The 19,848-nt window shown below is 34.4% G+C and overlaps 1 protein-coding gene and 1 pseudogene across 3 annotated transcripts in view; both read left to right on the top strand.

Moving 5' to 3' along the window:
- Nucleotides 1-19,848, top strand: part of Lrrtm4 (leucine rich repeat transmembrane neuronal 4) — a 653,653-nt gene that overhangs the window by 508,231 nt on the left and 125,574 nt on the right. The gene's annotated exons all lie outside the window — the stretch shown is intronic.
- LOC106027516 (small ribosomal subunit protein uS2-like) lies at nucleotides 16,826-17,644 on the top strand (annotated as a pseudogene).

Here is a 19,848-nt window from a genome sequence, read left to right as displayed (position 1 = left end):
GAGTAAAACAACTATCAAAATGTCTGACTATTGCCTGGCAGACTAGAACATAATGAAGTGCATTGGACTTGAGGACCAATTGGTGATTTATTAGGAAGAGAAAGGAGAGGGAGAAGGAAAAGGACACAGACAGGGGAGCAGAGAGCCAGATGGAGAAGGAGAGGAAGGGAGAGAGGGAGCAGGGAGGGAGAGAAAGAGATCGGCAGGTCAGACACAGTAGAGCACCTCTTCTCACACTCAGAGACAGGGAAGAGAGACAGAAGGAAGGGAAAGGGAGGTAAAGAGAATTAAGATGTGTTATGTGCACGCACCAGCTTTCCATGGTGAATGTAATCTTTATGCATTTTGAACATGAACTAATAAAAATAAAACTTAAAAAAGGAGTCAATGACATGGACAGAAAGATCAAGAACATCAATGCAACAAAAAGCCAAGCCAAGGAATTGTATGGAGAACAAAGAGACTGTTTTCCTTCCCAACTTTTCTTCGTTGTATTATACATTGTATATCAGCGTGGTATTCATGGATATTTTTGCCAGTGTTTTAATACATACTTAGTTTCTTTCACTTTTACTATTTATTTATTCATTTATTTATTTTGTCTTTTTCCTTTTTACCGGTACTGGGGATCGAACTCACGACTGCCTGCTTGCAAGGCATGCATTTATGCCGCTGAGCTAAATCCCCAGCCCCTCTTCTTTTATTTTTTACTCCCAAATTCTCTTTTCTTTCTTATTTTTCTCTGTCTCTGTCACTTGCTTTTTATTCTATAATTCTAAATTCTAGTGTTTTGCTCTCATAGATAATACTTTAAAACAAAATTCAAACACCTGTACCTCAGAAAACATAGGGTCTGTGATCCTCAAAGAGGGTATGAAAATCACTAGGCATGGGGCGGGGGAGTTTCCTTTGGATGCTAGAAAATAATGTGAGTACCCTTAAGAGTGTATAAGGAAAAAATACTTGCCATGATTTAGTTTTACATAGTGCTTTAAGTAAAAATACTCAGTTATCAAAATGTCTCATATATTTCATTAATAACATTTGAAGATTGTTTTATAGACCAGGAGAGTGAGGACAGGGTGCATGAGTTTCCCTTGGGAAGGATCTTATACAGCCTTCTGAATCAGGCCCTCTGATTCCACATCCCTGGCTCTTTTCCCTGCAGCATGCTGAAGTCACTAGTGAAAAAGCACTGCATATGTCACACTACATGCCACAAGACTGCCCAACTACGTTGAAGAAAATCTCCCAAAGAAATCAATGACCAAGAGAGAATTGCAGAAAGCAGATGGTGTCATCAGCACACTTCTGGTGCGGCATCTGCGTTTACGTCTGTGCCTCTAGATTGGATTGTAGTTACATCAAAAGAGGCAATATGTGCAAAAGAAAGAAAGTAATGATAAAATAAGAACAGAACTCACAGCCTAGGCACATTATGAACCACAGAAGTTCTGATGGATATTAACCATTCTGTGTGTATGAATCTGGGTACATACACAAGCATACACATACACACATACACACACACACACACACACACACACACACACACACACACACACACGCTTGAGCATTCACTGAGGCTTGCCTAATGTTCACTGACTGCCATAAAACTTGAAGACCCAGAGGCCAAAGGAGCCCCGAGAGACTCACCTAGAAATCACAATAATGGAGTAGCTGTGGAACCCCCTACCTAATTACAGATGGTGCTCAAGGCAAAATCCCATTAAGACAAGTTTTATGGGTTTGTTTCCTATTGGCTGTTAGAAATTACCCCATTAGTACAGAAAGCCTGAAGTCAAAACAGCACTGATCCAGTCTTTCTTCAGAGATTAAAAAAAAAAAAGGAAAATAAAGGAAGAAACACACAGAAAAGACCATGGACTGTTTTCCAACTCAAACAAATTCAATTCTGACTATTTCCTCTAAGAGAAATTGCACAAACACACACTATTTGCCATCATCTCCTTATAGCTTTACTGACAGAGTACATTTACCTATTTCTTTCTCATTTCATTCTGAAAACACACCTAGAGGTAGGATACATGAGAGGTCAGCTTGTTTTTGTCTTGTAAGCAATGTTACTTGTCTCTCGGACTGAGTGCCCAGGCACCTATTAGGGACCTTGAACCCTCCACCTAAATTACAGCAAATGACATTGGCTGTGGGCTTTTGCATGTCACCATTCTACCAGGATACAAACCCTACCCAAAATGTTCCTTTCTTCTAGCAATAGCTCTGATGGTAAACTATATGAAATGGCTTGCTCTTATTTCCTTAAAACTGTCCAAAACTCCTACGAGTGAGCTTAATGGGCTTTAGTCTGAGTTAAACCATGTTGTAACCAAGGCTGAAAGAGTACCTCAGCGAGGCAGTGTGAGGATCTAAAATCATTCCTTTTCACCAAAAATGAGTGAATAAACAATTTGCAGTCACTAGTAAAGCATTTACCACTAAGAAGTTAACCTTACACTTTCATCATCTGCTCAGTTTTGTGATGCAAGTACACAGAAGTCATAGTATTACCCTAAAGTATCACTACACTGTTGTGCAAAACACTTTGAACGCTCCTATAAAATTCATATGATAACATAGACCCAATCACCAGATATGTATTTAATAATAACATCTTATATTAAAAATTACTATACTGCATTGCTCATAGTACTCAATTAGTTTCTATATCGCATACATGAATAAATAAATGAAAGGGTGACAAATACTGTACTAATTTTGAATATTTTTAATTCCTTGAAGATATTAATGATCTCTCAATTAACTTGAAATTAGAAACATCAGTTTTTTGGGACACATTGTTTTTATTTTCTTGTCCTGCTACTGTATAGAAAACTGTAACTTCCTTACAGTCTTGAGCTAGATAGCAATGTCATCTCACCAGCACCAACAGTTTTGTCCTTTGCCCTGAAATTATTTAAGGCAGGACTGCCTTTAAAATGCATGAACCTGTATCTGTCCTCAATGTTCCAGCCTTTGATCTTTTACCACTGATTGTTGCACATCATCAAAAATCTCAAAGCTCCTCCTCGTGGGTAGGCCCATGGGCACACTGCAGAATTTGATCGTGAATCCACAAAATTGAAAGCCTTTACATTTCAGCCTCTAGTCCTGCACTTGTTTAAATATATTCATAACACTTCAGAATGGCTTTTGCTGTTATTCAGTCAATTTTACATGATACCACTTCTAATGTTTTAAATGAGAGAACTGACAGTCAAAATAGAGAATTCCAATTAACACTGAATTTTTATTTTATCAATATTTTAAAAGATTTTAAGCATCAGATATGAAGTGCAATCCTAAAGTGTGACTTTCATCACAAACCCAAATTTCCACAGCCACATGGCTTATGTCCTTCTTTTTAAATCAACAAACATTTATTATGTCACTATTATATGTCTGATGGAAAGTGATATAAAAATGGAAAAGATATTTCCATGTCTTATAGGAGTGTGAAATTTTTAAAAAGCATTTCAGATATGTATTTTTAAAAATTAGTTAGCTTATCTGAATCATTTTAGTGTTATTTCTTTTTAAAAGCAAGCTCTGCAAAATAAATCAGATGAAGAAGTAAATCATATTTTTCCCGTTTAGAAGGAAATTTCTCCCTTTGCCTGGTGTCATTTTTTCCTCCTTTAACTTTCTTAGCCTGACTGCCTGCCACCGGTCCCAACTGTTGAAAACCATGAATGAAATATCATCCATTAAAAAAAAATGCCAGTAAGAATCTATTGCTTCATTAAAATTTTAAATGAAGAAAGCATAAGGCACAAATGCATATAAATGAACCTGTTTCATTTGTTGTTACTTGTCTTACAGTTTATTAGTTACATATCCATTGGTGACCAGTGACAGAAACCCAAGTATATTAGTGGGGTGGAACAGAAAATAATTACTGGCTTTTGAAATATGTAACAATTGGGAAACCAAGTCACATGAAAGATTTAAGTAGCTCCAAGAACTATGCCTGGTCTTGAGATAACCTTCCATCATTTGTGTTTATTTGTGTCTGACATCTGCTTCATTATTTCTCAGACTTGACCTATAGGAAATATGATTATAAGGAACAGAAGGATTTACGCCTTGATATTTTATATTGACAAAGCATTTATGCTCTTCCGAGACTTCCTAAATTCTAAAATACCAAGGGAGAAATTAAATTGATTCATTTTGAGACAAATTCCAATTCTAAACCATATGAACTGTGTATGAAAGTAGTGATTCCCAAGCTGCTCTGTGGGACGGCATGTAGGAATATGATAACTACTAACACAGTTCTGTGTATGTCGAGCTTTTGTCCTGGTGAACTTGTTGCACAGACAAAATACACAACTCCCAGAGTTAAAGGCGGAAAATTTCATTTAAGCTCAGAGTTTATAGAAGTTTCAGTCCATAGTTTTCTGGCTTCAAGGCAGGTGGCACAGCAGAGGGACAGCACAGAGGAAAAATAGTCTATGGCAGGAACAAGCAGAGGCAGCAGTAGGCAAGCATGCAGCACCGGAGCGCGTCTGCTTCCATTTTGTCTCAGGCAGTCTATAAGCCTATTGAATAAGCTGCCTAAACTGAGGGGTCTTCATTATTCACGCCCAGAACAATGGTAAACCGGTTAGTTATCACAAAATCTTAATCCACACTCTCACACCCTAATCTAGCCACCTTTGAACTCCCCATCAGGTCCCTATAACAGCTCCCTACCCACAAAAAAATGATCAAATAACTACTGATAAAGACCTCTGTACAGGTCCACTACAGAAGTATGAATGACTGTTTCAAATTGCTAATAATCATAAATGCAGATTTATAAGTCAAATCACCATAAATGATTGCCTCTTTATAATCAGAATGCAGAAATAAATTAATCAGTGGTAGTATGTTCTGTCTCCATTCATCTTAACATTTTGTCCTGTTGCTATGGTTATTGGTTCCAGTACAGTAAAACTAGTGGAATGTTTTGTGTTACGTGATTTTTTCCAAAGTACGTAAGTTTAAGGGAAATAAAGAGAAAGTAGTAGTAACTGGGTGTAAGTAATATGCTGCTTACAGCTAGGAGATTACTATGAACTAGAATCAACTAGGAGATTTCTATGAACTTGGAGATCTCTAATAAATAGAAGTTTATTTGTTTACAGTTCATAGAATGATAATTCCAGCATGTGGTATAGATTGTCTCACTGTATCATCTTTAGTAGAAAGGCAAAGATAGAGAGAAAGAGAGTCAGAGGGGGTTGATGCATCTTTGTATAAGGAATGCACTCCTGCCATTGTGGTCCATTATGGATGCAATGGCCTTATTTATTTAAGGGTACAGTGAGTCTTTTGGCCTTCTCACCTTTAGGTTCTAGCTTCCAATATTACTGTCTTGGGATTTAATCTTCCAATGCATGCTTTTTGTGAACACAATCAAATCATAGTATTCCAACCTTGGCAGCTAAAATCCATGTCTATATCACATGTAGATAATGTATTTATTTCACCCCAGTAGCCCAGTTTTTTTTCATTCTACTAGTAATTCCAAAGTCTAAAATACTGATTCTCATCTAAATCAGGTGTTAGCAATATTCCAGACAGTATTTATCCTGCAGCAAATTTTCATTCAGCTATGATACCAAAATCATAGTAATTTGTCTATTTTCTGAAATGCAGTGATGGCTATGCATAAGATGCACATAAGTAAAAGATAATTTCTCTTTTCGTGATGAAGCACCATTTGCATAGTAATTGCAGCAATCCATATCAACAGTAACTCATTTCTATTTTACCTCACTTTTTTATTCTACTTTTTAATAATAGAAATAATAGTCTTCCACTAGGAAAAGTGAGTAGTATATAAAATTTGTTAGATCTAATATAAACTGATTGGTACTATTCTTACTTGATAATGGCATAGCTTTCTTTAAGTTTTTCTTTGTAAGATTATTATAGTTTTCTATTTTAAGCATAAATTTTTGAAAAATTTGTTAATTCTTTATAAAAGTTATCCTATGTAATTTTTACATTTCACTAATTCATATCCTGAATTGAAAATATTTTAACCAAAGAAGGAAGCAATTTGATTCCTCAGTTGATGAAAACTAGAAGTTAGAACAAATTCACTGAGAGATAACGATTTATAAAAGACTTGTCAGAATGTCCTTATGTTGCTAGTGTGGGTACAATTTGGAATGAAAAGACTTGACACAACCTGGATTTACCTGGAAAGGCTATTTATTGCCTTAAAACACAAATAGGAGGGCAAATATGATCACTGTATTGACTACCATCCAAAACGCTTTGTTTTTTGAACAGTGATATATCAGTTGTTGGACAGTGGTGGCCAACAAGAGTGTCAAGGCAGAATTCGCAGGAAGTATAGCCTCTTTTGTTTTGTTTTTCCTTTGAGATACAGGGAGAAGTTTGGTTTCATTTTTAACTGTGTAAAAGCCTGTTATTTTGCAGTTAGGGACTGTGTGTTTCGACTAATTAGTTCCTATCTCCAACTTTAGTATATGTTGCCTGCCCATAAATGATGGTGCAGCACACAAAGGGTGGTGCCCTCTGAGAGAGACAATTCAGATGCCCTCCTGACCATGCTCCTGCAAGGATTTAGGTGTGACATAGCTAAGGAAGGTACAAGGCCTCCATTATGCCACACATCAATTACCATCAAAGTGCAGGTGAGGGCCCAATCAGCCACCAGTGTTGCATCTATGTACCAACAGTGCTTCTCAGTGTTGGTGCATAGATGCAACAGCCTATCGCTTATGCTGTCTTTGCCATTCACTCACACATTCATCAGGCACTCAGAGGTTAAAAATCCCTTCCTTTGAATGTTCCTGACATAGAGAGATGATTAGACTTTCCTTCTGTTTTAGCTACGCAAGACTGGAAGACAGACTAACTTGTGTGTCCCTGGGTTTCTTACCAGAATCAGGCAAGCAGACAAACAGACAGGCAAACAGATTGTATCCTCTAATGTGAGCGGCTTGACTAGGGAGATAGGTATACTCCTTCAGACTTCTGAGGAGACACAGAAATCTTGAGGATGTGCTTTCCAGTAAGGACCTGGAGAAGTCCTTGCTCTGTCCAGGAGGGACAAGAGCACAGACAAAAGAAGTCAGCACAGCTAGTCTTCCAAGCTGATGAACCAAATGCAGTGGCAACAGAAACACCCAAATGACACCTAGGAGTTGGAGGCAGATTTTATATGTCAGTTGGCACTGATTGTGATCATATCAGGCCTTGATTTTTGGTGGTTTAGAGCTCATATGGAATAAGTAAATAGGAAATACAGAGGCAGAATGGCTTGTCAGCTGAGGACTGGTTTATACTACATACATCATGGTGACCAGTGGTTTCTACCAGACAGAAACAAATGTAACTGAACAGAAACTATTACCTGGGCAACTAAGAAACTGACATATACTGGGCAGAGTGGGAGAGAGAGTACATATTCTGTTACATGTGTCTGTTTTAAAATGATGTGCTCATCTAAATGCTACAGTCTTTATTAAATCTCTAGTCCTGTCTATAGCTCACTCGGGTCACTGGACAAATAGATGTGGAGATTTCAAAATCAGACATTTTATGAGTAGTTTACAACTCAACTTTGTTTCTTCACACAGAGTAGGAAAGCATATCCAGCTTTCTCCATCTATCACCTGTACATTTGCCTTCCAAGGCTTTGGCTGACAAAGTGAAGCACATTTTTTTGATAACCTATCTTTCCGCTTAGAGTCGACAGATTGCAAAAGCTAATTATAATTCTTATTTCTTTACCTTTACTATACCATGTATAATAAACATATCCCATGATCTCTGCCATGTTTTATTGGTCAAAGTTACAAAGCTCAACAGGAGGTTAAAAAATTATGGGTAAGAATAGAGCACTGCAACCTTATTATAAAGAAATAGAAAGTGAGGATTTTTAACATATCTGCGTCATGAACTGAGGCAGGTAATAAATGTTTAGGTGCATGTACATGTGTTTTCTATGTATTCCTATGTTGTAGCTCAACTCAGCGGGGATGCGTTTTCCTCATTTTTCTCACGGATGAAATCATGCATAAGCAAATGTTAATTTCTTATTATGCTCAGATTTTCTCTCAATATATGAATAATGTTAAAACTGCATATATTTTTAAACAATCATTATAGCACAGAAAACTATATGTATTAATACTACCTTCAATATTTAAAGGAATGTTGGCATGTAGTGGAAGTTCAGTAATATTTTTTAAATTGTATAGAGTTGAAATCAATTTTGGAATTTGGGATACATATGCAAAAGAGCTTTAGTTAAATCCATCAGTTCTTTCTAAATTGTGTTCATAACACCAATGAACTCAGATAAGGATAAAAGGGATAAATATATCACCTTTCTATGTAATCACATAGTGCTCATAGGAAAAAAAAAAAAGAACAGAGTGAGGAAAATATATTTCAGAAGTGAAATGATGCAGTTTGGATGCCTTAGTTCTAATTTAAATATTGTCTCCTCATTTCTACATATATACTTTGCTTTAGTTTTAAAATATGTATTTTAGACAAAACTTTTCAAAAGTAGATACATTTTTACAATAAAGCATTTCAGAAAGACAGAAATAGGTTTGTCTTTGTACATTTAGCTATTTTTAAAATCTGTCCAGGTAATTAAAATACTATTTTATTTAGGAAATTCTAGCACATCTCACAATGGAGTTTCCTCTAAGGGGATTTGTATGTAAATTTCAGGAAAGTGAAAAGGTAGCAAGATAATATCTTCAAAGCTAATCACCTGTAGCCATATATTTTATGATGCCACCTGAATTACTGCTTAACTGAAGAATATGTAGCCCTTGTGAAATAAAGTAAAAAAAATAGCATAAACAAAAATAAAATATGGATTTCTTTTGTTCAAGATACTAAGACCATTTGATTTGACTAAATGAAGTACCAAACTACAATCCCATAAATATACAAGGAAAGTGTTTCAGTATCATGGTGATAAGTGAAAACAAAATTTGTATCAAACGTGATAAAATGCAAAAAACATAAGTGAACAGTTTTGGCCAAAATAAGTATGACAGTAGAACCATTTATATCAACTATACTGCTGTAAATGTTCAAGATTGAAAATGAAATGGTAAATCAGTTCTATTTGCAGAATATATATACATTTTAAAGTAAGTACTTTAAGAGTAGAAAGTTAATGGAGGGATGGATAAAGTCTCAGCAGGAAAGCACAAACAAGAAAAATTAAATTGAAAATATTAGGTAACATTGGATAAATTGCATTTCTTGTACAAAACGTATAATTAATTCAGCAATATTTCCACAGTGTCTACTACATACAGGAAATTTTTGAATGTTTCATCTACCACAGTCACACAAACACTTTACAATTTTAAGAGTCCCCCAGTCAGGTCTCACTCTGGGGCATTATGATAATCTTTATCATTTATGTCCCAGACATTTGATGTTTCTGCCATCTTGGACAAGACATTACACCATAAACTACCTATAGACAGCAACTATAATAAGATATGAATGGGAAAATTTAGAAATTACCATGTTTCCCTGTGATTAGTGGAAAAGTGAACTCTTTGGCTCATAGTAAAGCCAGTGTCTGGCAGTGTACCGCTATCCTGGCTCATACTTGAGGCAGCTGTGAAAGTGTCAGATTTTTAAGGGGTTTATAAGAAAATAAAAAACCAACTCTAAAATAGGACTGAGTTAATATTCATATAAAAATTTAACAGTTGGCTTTTTCAAGCTAACACAAACTAGTTCCAAAATATCATAGGATTAATAAGTTCATAAAGATTTTAGATAAAAATTTAATATAAAAGAAAATGAAGCAATACTAAAAACTTTGGAAATAGAGATAAATTTAAAGCCTATTTTCTTTTAGCTTCATTAACAGTAAAGTTCAAAAAGCACTGAAAAATTAAGTTAATTAAAAAGCTAATATGTTCATTTTCTCAGACATATGAAATCATATTTCATACTTTTGTGTTTAGCATCAATAATAAATAAAACTTAATGCATAATTGTGTTATGTTCCAAGTGAAGTCATGCACAGGTCAACTAATAGTAAGTACATTTTTTGCTTTAGCATTTTTCAAGTTTTTTTTTTTTTTTTTTTTTAGTTCATATGATGCTTCAAAATTGTCAGATTTTTTTTTTTTTTCTAATTTGGAGATGGAGATCATCCTAGCCATATCTGAGTCTTATTTTTAATGCTGGCTCCCAGTAGTTTCACCACGGTTGTAGCATATATTGTTGTCAGTTCTACACACTAGGAGAAAACACTTCTGAACAAGATTGCTATGATTTCTCCCAAATGGAGAGATTTAAACCACATACTTAGCTATGAATGTAAGAGTAAAGTTTCTCTCTTTCCCATCTTCACTGAGGTTCAGTTGCCAAATAAAAACTGCATATAATGTCTAATATGACACTTTGATAAACAGATACTAGTATTATCAAAGGCATTGACATTATTCCTCAGAATTGCCAAAAATAATATTGTTGCTAAGAAAAAATATAAAACTTTAATGACTAAATTTAATGTCACATATTGAATAGGATCCTGGAACAGAAAAAAAAGTTCAGTAGGTAAAACTTGTGGAATATGAATAAATTCTGAGATGTACTTCACAACAGTGTGAGAAGGCTTGTTTTTTACTTTGATAAACTGAAACAAACTAATGTAATATTTTACAAAACAAGGCCAGGAGTATATAGGAGTGTGTACTGTTGCTGTAACTTTTTTTGTTTCAAAAGCTTGTATGAATTGGAAAAAATAAAATTCTGCTAAATTTATTTTAAACAGACTACTTAAACAAAATATAGTAAAGTCCCAGTGCTTCCGTGACTGAAGGAGAGCCACTACCATTTGCTGGGAATGGCTCACGGGCTATGGGTGGCACTGGGTTCTTTGTTCTACACACAGCACATTTTACCAATTGTTGTTGCTTTGTTCTATGCTTAGACATCCAAGAAAACACTTTTAAATAATAAACTATCTCTAAATATCTACCAGCTAGGTCTCTCAAATTAAAAGTAAATCAAATTTACAACTTCTGAATCTCATTAAAGCCTACATGTCACCTTGTGTGACAATTATGAAAATGAAGTCTTAACCAGGTTCTAAAATAAACTACTAAAACGTCAATGTCATTGGTTCACACAAGGGTAAAACCTTAGAAGACTATGAGAAATTGTACCTTTATTTCAAAGTGAACACTTAAGCCTCGAGATTATAAGAGTGATATTTATAATCTTGTGCCAAAAGACTAAAAGTAATGCAGAAGTAGTTTCGGGACTACTAGGACTTAAAGTAGCTTATCTGAAATTTCTAGTGACTTATAGCAAAATTTAAGCTTTCATGGAAATTTTTTTTTATTTCTATAGCAAAATATTGAGGTTGAAAAATATAAAATGGCTGTAATCTGAGCATTTTTAATTTCATAAATATCTAATAACTTCTTTGAAGTGATTTTTGTCATCTGTACGTGCCAAACTTATCTACATTGTTTGTGAAAAATTATAATACAAAATGATCTAAAATCTCTAAACATGCAATATATGCACTAAATTTTATTACAACTTCTTTCCAGGTTGGTAAAAATAAAAAGTATTTCCAGAACAGATAAATGAGTAAAGGAATAAAACAACTCGTTTGGATTGTTACAGATAAAAAGGAGAATGTGTAACACCGCTTCTTGTGTATTAGATTCTATAGCAATTAAGAATCTTTTAACAAGAGATTAGCCAAAGAAAACAGATTTAAAGTACATTTCATTCATATATTTTACATATGGCATTCACGGAAGGTAGGTGGTTCAGAAGTGAAATGTGAGGAGTTTTAAAATGTCAGTGTTCTTATCCGCTTCTCCAATATCCCAGCTTTCCCCTTACAGTCCCAGAGGAGAGGACAGCTCCTCTCACAGTTTTGTTTGAAATGTCGAATAGAAAATTCATTCAAAAGGCTTCGTTTGCTTGAGCCCTGTGCACCCTAACGAAGATATTTATTTAGAAATGGACCTTGACTGGCTTCTGGGACATGAGCTGTGAGCCCTTGTGGGTTATGTCTGGAATTTATGAAGTGTTGAGTCAAGAGGTAGCGATGTGGTCAGATAAAGACAGAAATGAGATTTCTGGTGAATGCCTACTTTTGTTATGAGAAGTTAAAATCTGAATAATTGAGCTCAGTCACAGAAATACTGAATGGTCGCATGACTGAGGGCCACCCTACCCCCCACGCATACTGAAACATTGCACACTGATCGTCCCTGCTTGTCCACACATTGCACGTATGATGTTCATTATACCAGGAAGCATATACCAGGTACCTTTTTTAGTGATAATTGTAATTCATATCCCTTTACTGTAATAAGCCATAACCAGGTGTTTATCAGCTTTTCTGAGCCTATAAGTATGTCTAGTGAGTGACTCTAAAGGTGATAGGACACTAGTAATGGTGCTGTTAGAAGTAGGTGAGAATAAGAATGTAATCTTTTTTTGTGCTTTTATCCTAAAAAGAAACCTTTGCTAGAACTATCATTTGCATAGAACTATCATTCGTTGTTGTTATTGGGCCTAGTCAGATCCCAGTGCTACAAGTAGTTAGAACTAAGGCTAAATTGAGAAGGCAGAAGTTTCAACTCAATTGTATGAAATAGCCTCTTATTAAGGAAAATAGGACAAGGAAAAGATTTCTAGCTAAGCACAAGGAGTGATGACAGATTTCTGCCTTCTCCATATTTTTACAGTCTTCCTCATGCTATTTTTCAGTTTGTCACATTTACTAAGAATTTTTTTCCTTTATAGCTTTTCAGGAAACTAAGGACTATGATCCACAGTTATTTGGCTTATAAAGGAAGTCAAGGATATTCTTTGATAAAAGTTAAAACTCATGTGTAAATGGAACATCGCATAACATATTGAATCATGTCAAAGAATATAATCCAAGTTGGTACACAGCTTCACATCAGAGATTTCATCTGAATTTTAATTGATAAATAATTAATATTATTTGATTGTACTCCAAATAAGATTCTGGCATATTGCATTAAATTTCAAACTTTAGTATGCATTTGCTGTAAATTATTTGCAGCACTGAGATTTTAATACTTAGTAATGGTTGGAACTTTCATAAGTGAATAAAAAGGGCAGATGTTTTTCACAAAAGTGTAGTTCTATTGGTGTCTTGTTAAATTTTTGGTAGTCTTTGGTTGTCAAAAGAGGATTGTTACTGCTTTGCAAAGAGATTATATGTGAAATAGTAACAATGCAATACCTGCTAGTGCCTGGAAATATCAATCCTTAATCCAAAAGGAAAAGATACCCCACAATTGATTGTCCTGATGTGATGAAGACTGCAGGAAAAGGACGAGATAGTAGAGATTTGAAACGTATTTTACTTCTTAGCATAAAATTACCACTCCCAAAATGAGGAGTGGAGTGGGGAGCACTAATTAAAATAATTGAAGAAGAAAAAAAAAATAAAAATAGAACAAGAAGAGAGATTAAAAACAAAGTGTAACTTATTGATTTCCTGCTCAGAAGTACACAATTCTTTCTCCAGTCAGTAACACAAAAGAGGAGAGGACCAGTAGGAGTGTGATTAGAGACACGATATACTAGATAGGAGAGTAAAGTTACTGCTTATTCTTCTATTTTGATTGGCAGCGCTCAATAGCCTGGCAGGAATGTACACATAGTGCTCTATGAGCAATAAAGAATATAAGATTTCTAATTAGGGAAATGATTTGTATGACAGTACTAAACTCACATTTTAGCTGGAGTTAACTCATTCAGTGAGAAAGAAAATAGCTCAAGAACCTGTTTTCAAGAATGCCAATGTTAGAAAAACTAATGTGAAGACAAAAGATAAAATAAAAGAAATTTTAAAATGCGTTCCAGGAAATTTGTGTACTGTGATTCAGCAAACTACAATTCTTGGTCCACATCAAACCTATGTTCTATTTTTGTAAATCAAGACCTAATATAGTATATCCACATTTATTTGTATATCATGCCTGAGTACTTTAATTCTATTGTGATAGAGTCATATTCCTGTAATAATGACTACATGACCAGCACAGTAAAAAATGTTTACTATATTGTTCTAGGCAGAAAAAAGAGAAAAAAACTAATAGAACCCTAATTGACACCAGAAAGAATTGCATTCCGTATCGGACACCCTGTAATGAAATTCTTCAAGCACAATCCCTGAGAGTCAATGCAAAGAGCCAAGGAATTCAAATATTAGGGTTTCTATTAGAAACCTGGTCAATTTATAAATAACTTAGCTGGAATTACCTGAAATTAAATTAACTAGAAATAACTAGATGGATTTCCTTTCTAAGAAGCAGTTTGAGATTCTAAGTAAAATACAAAAGATTGTTCTAAAAAATCAGGTATATGTCACATATATATATATATATATATATATATATATATGTATATATGATATATATGTAAATACACACACACAATCTAGAATTTGAGGTCATAATATTTTAACTTCCAAATATCATTATGGTGAAGTGAACGAGACTAGAGTTATTTTCATATTTAAATTACGTATTTTTTTCTCGACACTAATGACTTCCAAATACTTTTGGATTCTAACTAAAGAGATACATATGTTAAGCATATTATATATATATATATATATATATATATATATATATATATAGAGAGAGAGAGAGAGAGAGAGAGAGAAAGAGAGAGAGACAGAGACAGAGAGAAAGAGAGAGATTGATAAATTTAGATGTTTATAACTATCCATTAATGTTTTCCTGACAATGTCATATTTTAAACTGTCAATACTCTTATCCTACCAGAACTGTTGTCATAGATTCCTAATGCCTCCTTTTATTCATTCTTCTAGAATTTATAATTGACATATTCTTTAATTTTTATGCCTGCTGTATTAGTCATTTTCCTTATCATTTCCACTTTTATTTTTAACCTTTTATTGCTAGATAAATGTATTTGTTTGTCTTCAAACGCAAGTATTATTATTATTTTTTTTTTTTTTGCTAATTGCTAGGTCTCACTACCAGTTTTCATTTAAAATGAAAGATCGCCGTTTTCCCCAATACACACGTTCTCAGTTAAATTTATTACTAATTATTCAACAAGCACTCCACTTTCATAGGAACAGTCTGCTACGGAATCTTATTGAGGATATTAAAGTAATATTTTATAGTTTTTTTCAAACAGTGACAAAGAGCAATACCCAGAATGAATCTTTTACCATAATTATTTTCATATTTTAATATTTCTTCAAAAGAGAACAGTAACATATTATAGCCTAAATAAGAGGAATTTAGATGATTTCCTGAGTGTATGTCATAAGGTACCTGATTATTAAGGTGATTATTTTGCTACTTGGTAACAAAAAAATACAAAACAAGACATTCAGATTCACTGGAGTAACAGATAGCACAGAGATTCATTTTAAATATAAATTATAATTCAGAAATCCTAGCTTTGTAGTAAAAAATAGCATTGTACACTAAAGTGGAAAGAAAAAATGTTTTCCTCCTTTTAGAAGTAAGCATAGCAAATTTATCTGGGGTATAACACTCAAACTACTCTCAATTTGCCAGAATAATCCTCATTATTTTTTATTACAAATATTAGAACTGGTACTTGTTTCAATATCATTTTATGTTTAAGTGAAAAACCTCCCTAAAGGACTCTTAGGAGAGATACAGGATATCACCCCTATATTCCAGGCATTAGCCCATCTGTGCTTCTCTCTGCCTCTCTGAGCCTCGCCAGAAAGATGGATTAGTACAGTCTATCCCCAAGGTCCATCTCTCATTTTCAAAGCAAGTATTTCCTTCCTTGTTGTAAAGCATTTATTGCTTTGTTTTCCTCTTTTCTTTTTGTCTTATTTTAAATTTGATGAGAGATTTCTTTACATCTTTGAAAATTACATGGTACTTTCCTCCAAATTCAGCTCGTATTTCCTCTTGATTTTATTGGTTTTTGGAAAGCTTATTTCGCTAGTTTCCCCATTAAAGTGAAGTAGCTGTCAAACTCAAAAAAAAAAAAAAAAACCAAACAAACAAACAAACAAACAACAACAACAACAAAGGAAGGGGTCATCTTTAATTTTTATTCCATGATCACAGGGTAAACTGAAACTTGCTTACTACCTTTGGTATGTTCAGTTTATTCTACGGTCTAAATTTGTTCTTTATTAATAGTGTAACTGTACTGTAAAATGATTAACAAGTAAGTACGAAGGTGAGACTTCAATGTAGTGAAGCTTGGAAATAAGTCTGTTTTGTGGCTAAATAAATGTGGATTTAGACTAAATAAGTTCAAAAAATAGAAACTAGATAATTTTAAGTACACTAAAGCACCTGATTCAACATTAATTTATAAACGAGAAGTAAATATATCGATTATCAGTATATGGAATGAAATATGATGAGACATGAGATTATCTACCTCCTAATACATTCTCGGTCTAACATTGGTAAATCCATGACATAAGATCCTTACTGTTTACACAGATATTATTCCTTTTAAACAGAAAATATTCACTTGCTAAATACTGTGGGTTTTCAGAGCGACGTAGGCCCTACATTGTGAAGTAAAACTGAAGATAACACAAAATATGAAGTAGAGGGAGTAAAATATGCATACTCTATTCTCAACACAAATAAAAAAACATGGAAGACTGAGTGATCCAAAAGATCTAGACCTTTATAAATAGAATAAATTTAAAAACAACATAGGTGTTTTTTCTGTGCTGCCCAGGGAAGAGTTCCTGTTGTTCTTGATTCCCATGGTAACTTAAAGGAAAACTTTCACAATGTCCTGAGCTCTTGATGTCCTGCAAGTGAAGGAGGAGGATGACCTTCAATTCCATGCTGTATGAACCCATTTAGGTGGCACCAACCTGGATTTCCAGATGGAGCAGTGGATCTACAAAAGGAAAAGTGACAGGATCCACATCATAAATCTGAAGCCCACCAAGGAGAAGCTTCTGGGGCAGCTCCAGCGGTAGTCACCACTGGAAATCATGCTGACCTCAGTGTCACATTCTCTCTGAACACCCATCAGCCAACCAGTGCTGAAGTTTGCGGCTGCCCCTGGAGCTAGTCCTATCCCCTTCACACCTGGGATCTTAAATGATTAGATTCAGGCAGCCTTCCCAGAGCTGAGTCTTCTGGTGGTTACTGATTCCAGGGCAGACCAGCAGCTCCTCATGGAGGTGTCTTATCAACCTGCCAAATGCTGCTCTGTGTAACAGAGGTTCTCCTCTGTGGGATGTGGACATCGCCGTCCTGGGCAACAATAAGGCAGCTGGCTCAGTGGGTCTGATGTGGGGGATGCTGGCCTGGCAAAGTGCTGCGCAAGACTGGCACTAGCTCTTGTGAACACCTGTGGGAAGTCATGCCTGACCTCTAGTTCTACAGGGATCCTGAAGAGATTGAAAAGCCAGAGCAGGCTGCTACTGAAATGGCTGTGATCTGCGAGGAATTTCAGGGCTACTGGGCTGCACCAGCTCCCGAGTTCACTGCTGCTCAGCCTGAGGTTGCAGATGGTCTGATGGCATGCAGGGGCCCACTGAGCCCATTCAGCAGTTCCTCACCAACACTGGAGTGCTCAGCTGGCCACAGAAGACTGATAGCACTCCCCAGGATACAGTCTGAGTGGGACACAGACCAAGAGAGGGCTTCAGCAAAATGGGAATGAGGGTGACGGAAAATAAAACATGAGTTTCTAAAACAACAACAGCAACAAACATAGAAATGCTTACAAAGGAAATTAAATGATCACGCATTACAACTGTGCTAACATTAAATTATTGGTGTAAGAGCTGGTCTATTATGAGAATTATGAATTTAACTACAAAATGTAGACAGAATATAAATTGGAAAAAGGTTTTAAAACTGCCTAAGAATAATCAGCATAAGATAGTTTTATGAACAATGCTGTCAAATTTAATCTGACATGTATTGGTTTTATCTTAAACTATTTAATATGCTTTTAAAATTTAATTTGATAATGATTTCTAATATTAAAGAAATATGTTTTCATAAACCATACACAGTGCTTTCTAAAACATACTTAGTAGCTCAGTTAGCTTTCTCTTGTTTGACCAAATAGTCAGTATAAACAATTTGTAAGAAGTAACAATTTATGAGAGCTCACTCTTACAGAAGTGCCAAGTTCATTGGGTTTATTGCTTTAGACCTGGTGAGACACTGAGGCTGTCTGGTAGAAACCTGCTGGCTGTATGGTCTGTAGGAAGCAAACACAGCAAGAAAGAAGTGTCAGTTTTCAAATTTTGTTCAAAGGCACACTCCCAATGATCTAACATCCTTGCCCTAACCTACAATTCCTAAGAGTTTCCCCACCTCTCCAGAACTTCGCTGTTTGGTGAAAAAACTTTTGAGGGCATATAAGACTCAAAGTTTGACAATTAAAAAAATATAAAATGTGTTCAATATTAACAGAAATAATAAAAAACAACTTGCTATCTCTGTTATTAATTTACTAATTTATTATTCATCTAATCAATATAGAGAAAATAATTGATATAGGATCAACAAATATTAGAAAGTGGGTAAAATGTATTTTATTTGCACATATTAAAACTGCCTGCTTGAAAAAAATCAATATTTAATTTAAAAGCTTTTAATTATTGAGGGGACTCAGTAGGATATTTAGTTAAATAAATTCCAAATGTTCCTCATTCCATATCAGTCATTTTTTGAGACAGAAACTTAACCCAATAGTATATTCTTAGTGAAAATATTAACAAAAGTAAACCATTGTTAATTTTCATCTTTCTCAAGCTATAACAAATCAATAAAAAACAGTACACAGTCCAAATTTTAAAAATGGGTCAAGGACATAAATAAACAAAGCTTAAGATTCATAAATATAAAGATATCCTTTATGGACATAAAAATCACTAGCCTAAAAATTGTAAAATTTTTAATTTACAAAATTTAAACCCGATTATGGTAAGTAAGTTAAGAAAATGTAGCTTTATGATATTGAATTTTTTAAAAAACTATATATAAATTAGCATGAGCTTTCTAAATGATATTATATCTGTTTCAGTAACCTTGGAATTTTGCATTACCAATTGGTTATAATTTTTCCTCTAGGAATTTATCCTATAAATATTTAAGAGTAGATCAGTTTTTATACCCATTAGAGATTCAACATACCATTATTTGTACTAGTAAAACGATACAATGAAACCTAATTTTAAGAAGTGCTAGACTAAAACATACTGTAAAATTATTTTATCACTTTTGCAGATGTATATTTGTTAAAATTGAAGAAGATATATATTGAAGTAAATGAAAATAGTTCACAAAATTTTGCTCAAAGGATGATCTCTTTGTTATATGCACACTCTTGATTAAAAGGCCACCTACCATAACTCACTTTTTCTAGTACCTGTGTATAATAGTGAGGTCAGAGTCAAGCCATAAGAACCTACACACACATGCACGCAGACACACACACACACACACACACACACACACACACACAACGCACACTACAGCAGCAGCAATAGCATCACCATCATCATCATCACAAATGTCATCATACTGTCCTATTTTTTTAAAATTAATGAATTTAAGATTCATTAATTTAAAATTTTTAAAATTGCTGAATATGTGTATTATATGCCATTGGAAAAATTATAAATTCACTCCATTTTTATTGTGTTTTTTCTCCTTAGTCTTTTTCTTCCCCTTTTTCTCTCTAACTCTACTTTTCTTTTCCATCTCATATATTTAGCTTCTTCTTTTTGAATGAGTATATCTCAGCCTCATAATAAGCCATTCAGTGACACACTGGTCCACA

The sequence above is a fragment of the Cavia porcellus genome, unplaced genomic scaffold (assembly GCF_034190915.1).
Source record: "Cavia porcellus strain 051 isolate PalLab524CR breed Dunkin Hartley unplaced genomic scaffold, mCavPor4.1 scaffold_18, whole genome shotgun sequence".
NCBI classification, from domain to species: domain Eukaryota; kingdom Metazoa; phylum Chordata; class Mammalia; order Rodentia; family Caviidae; genus Cavia; species Cavia porcellus.
This window is presented reverse-complemented; position numbering and strand designations above follow the sequence as displayed.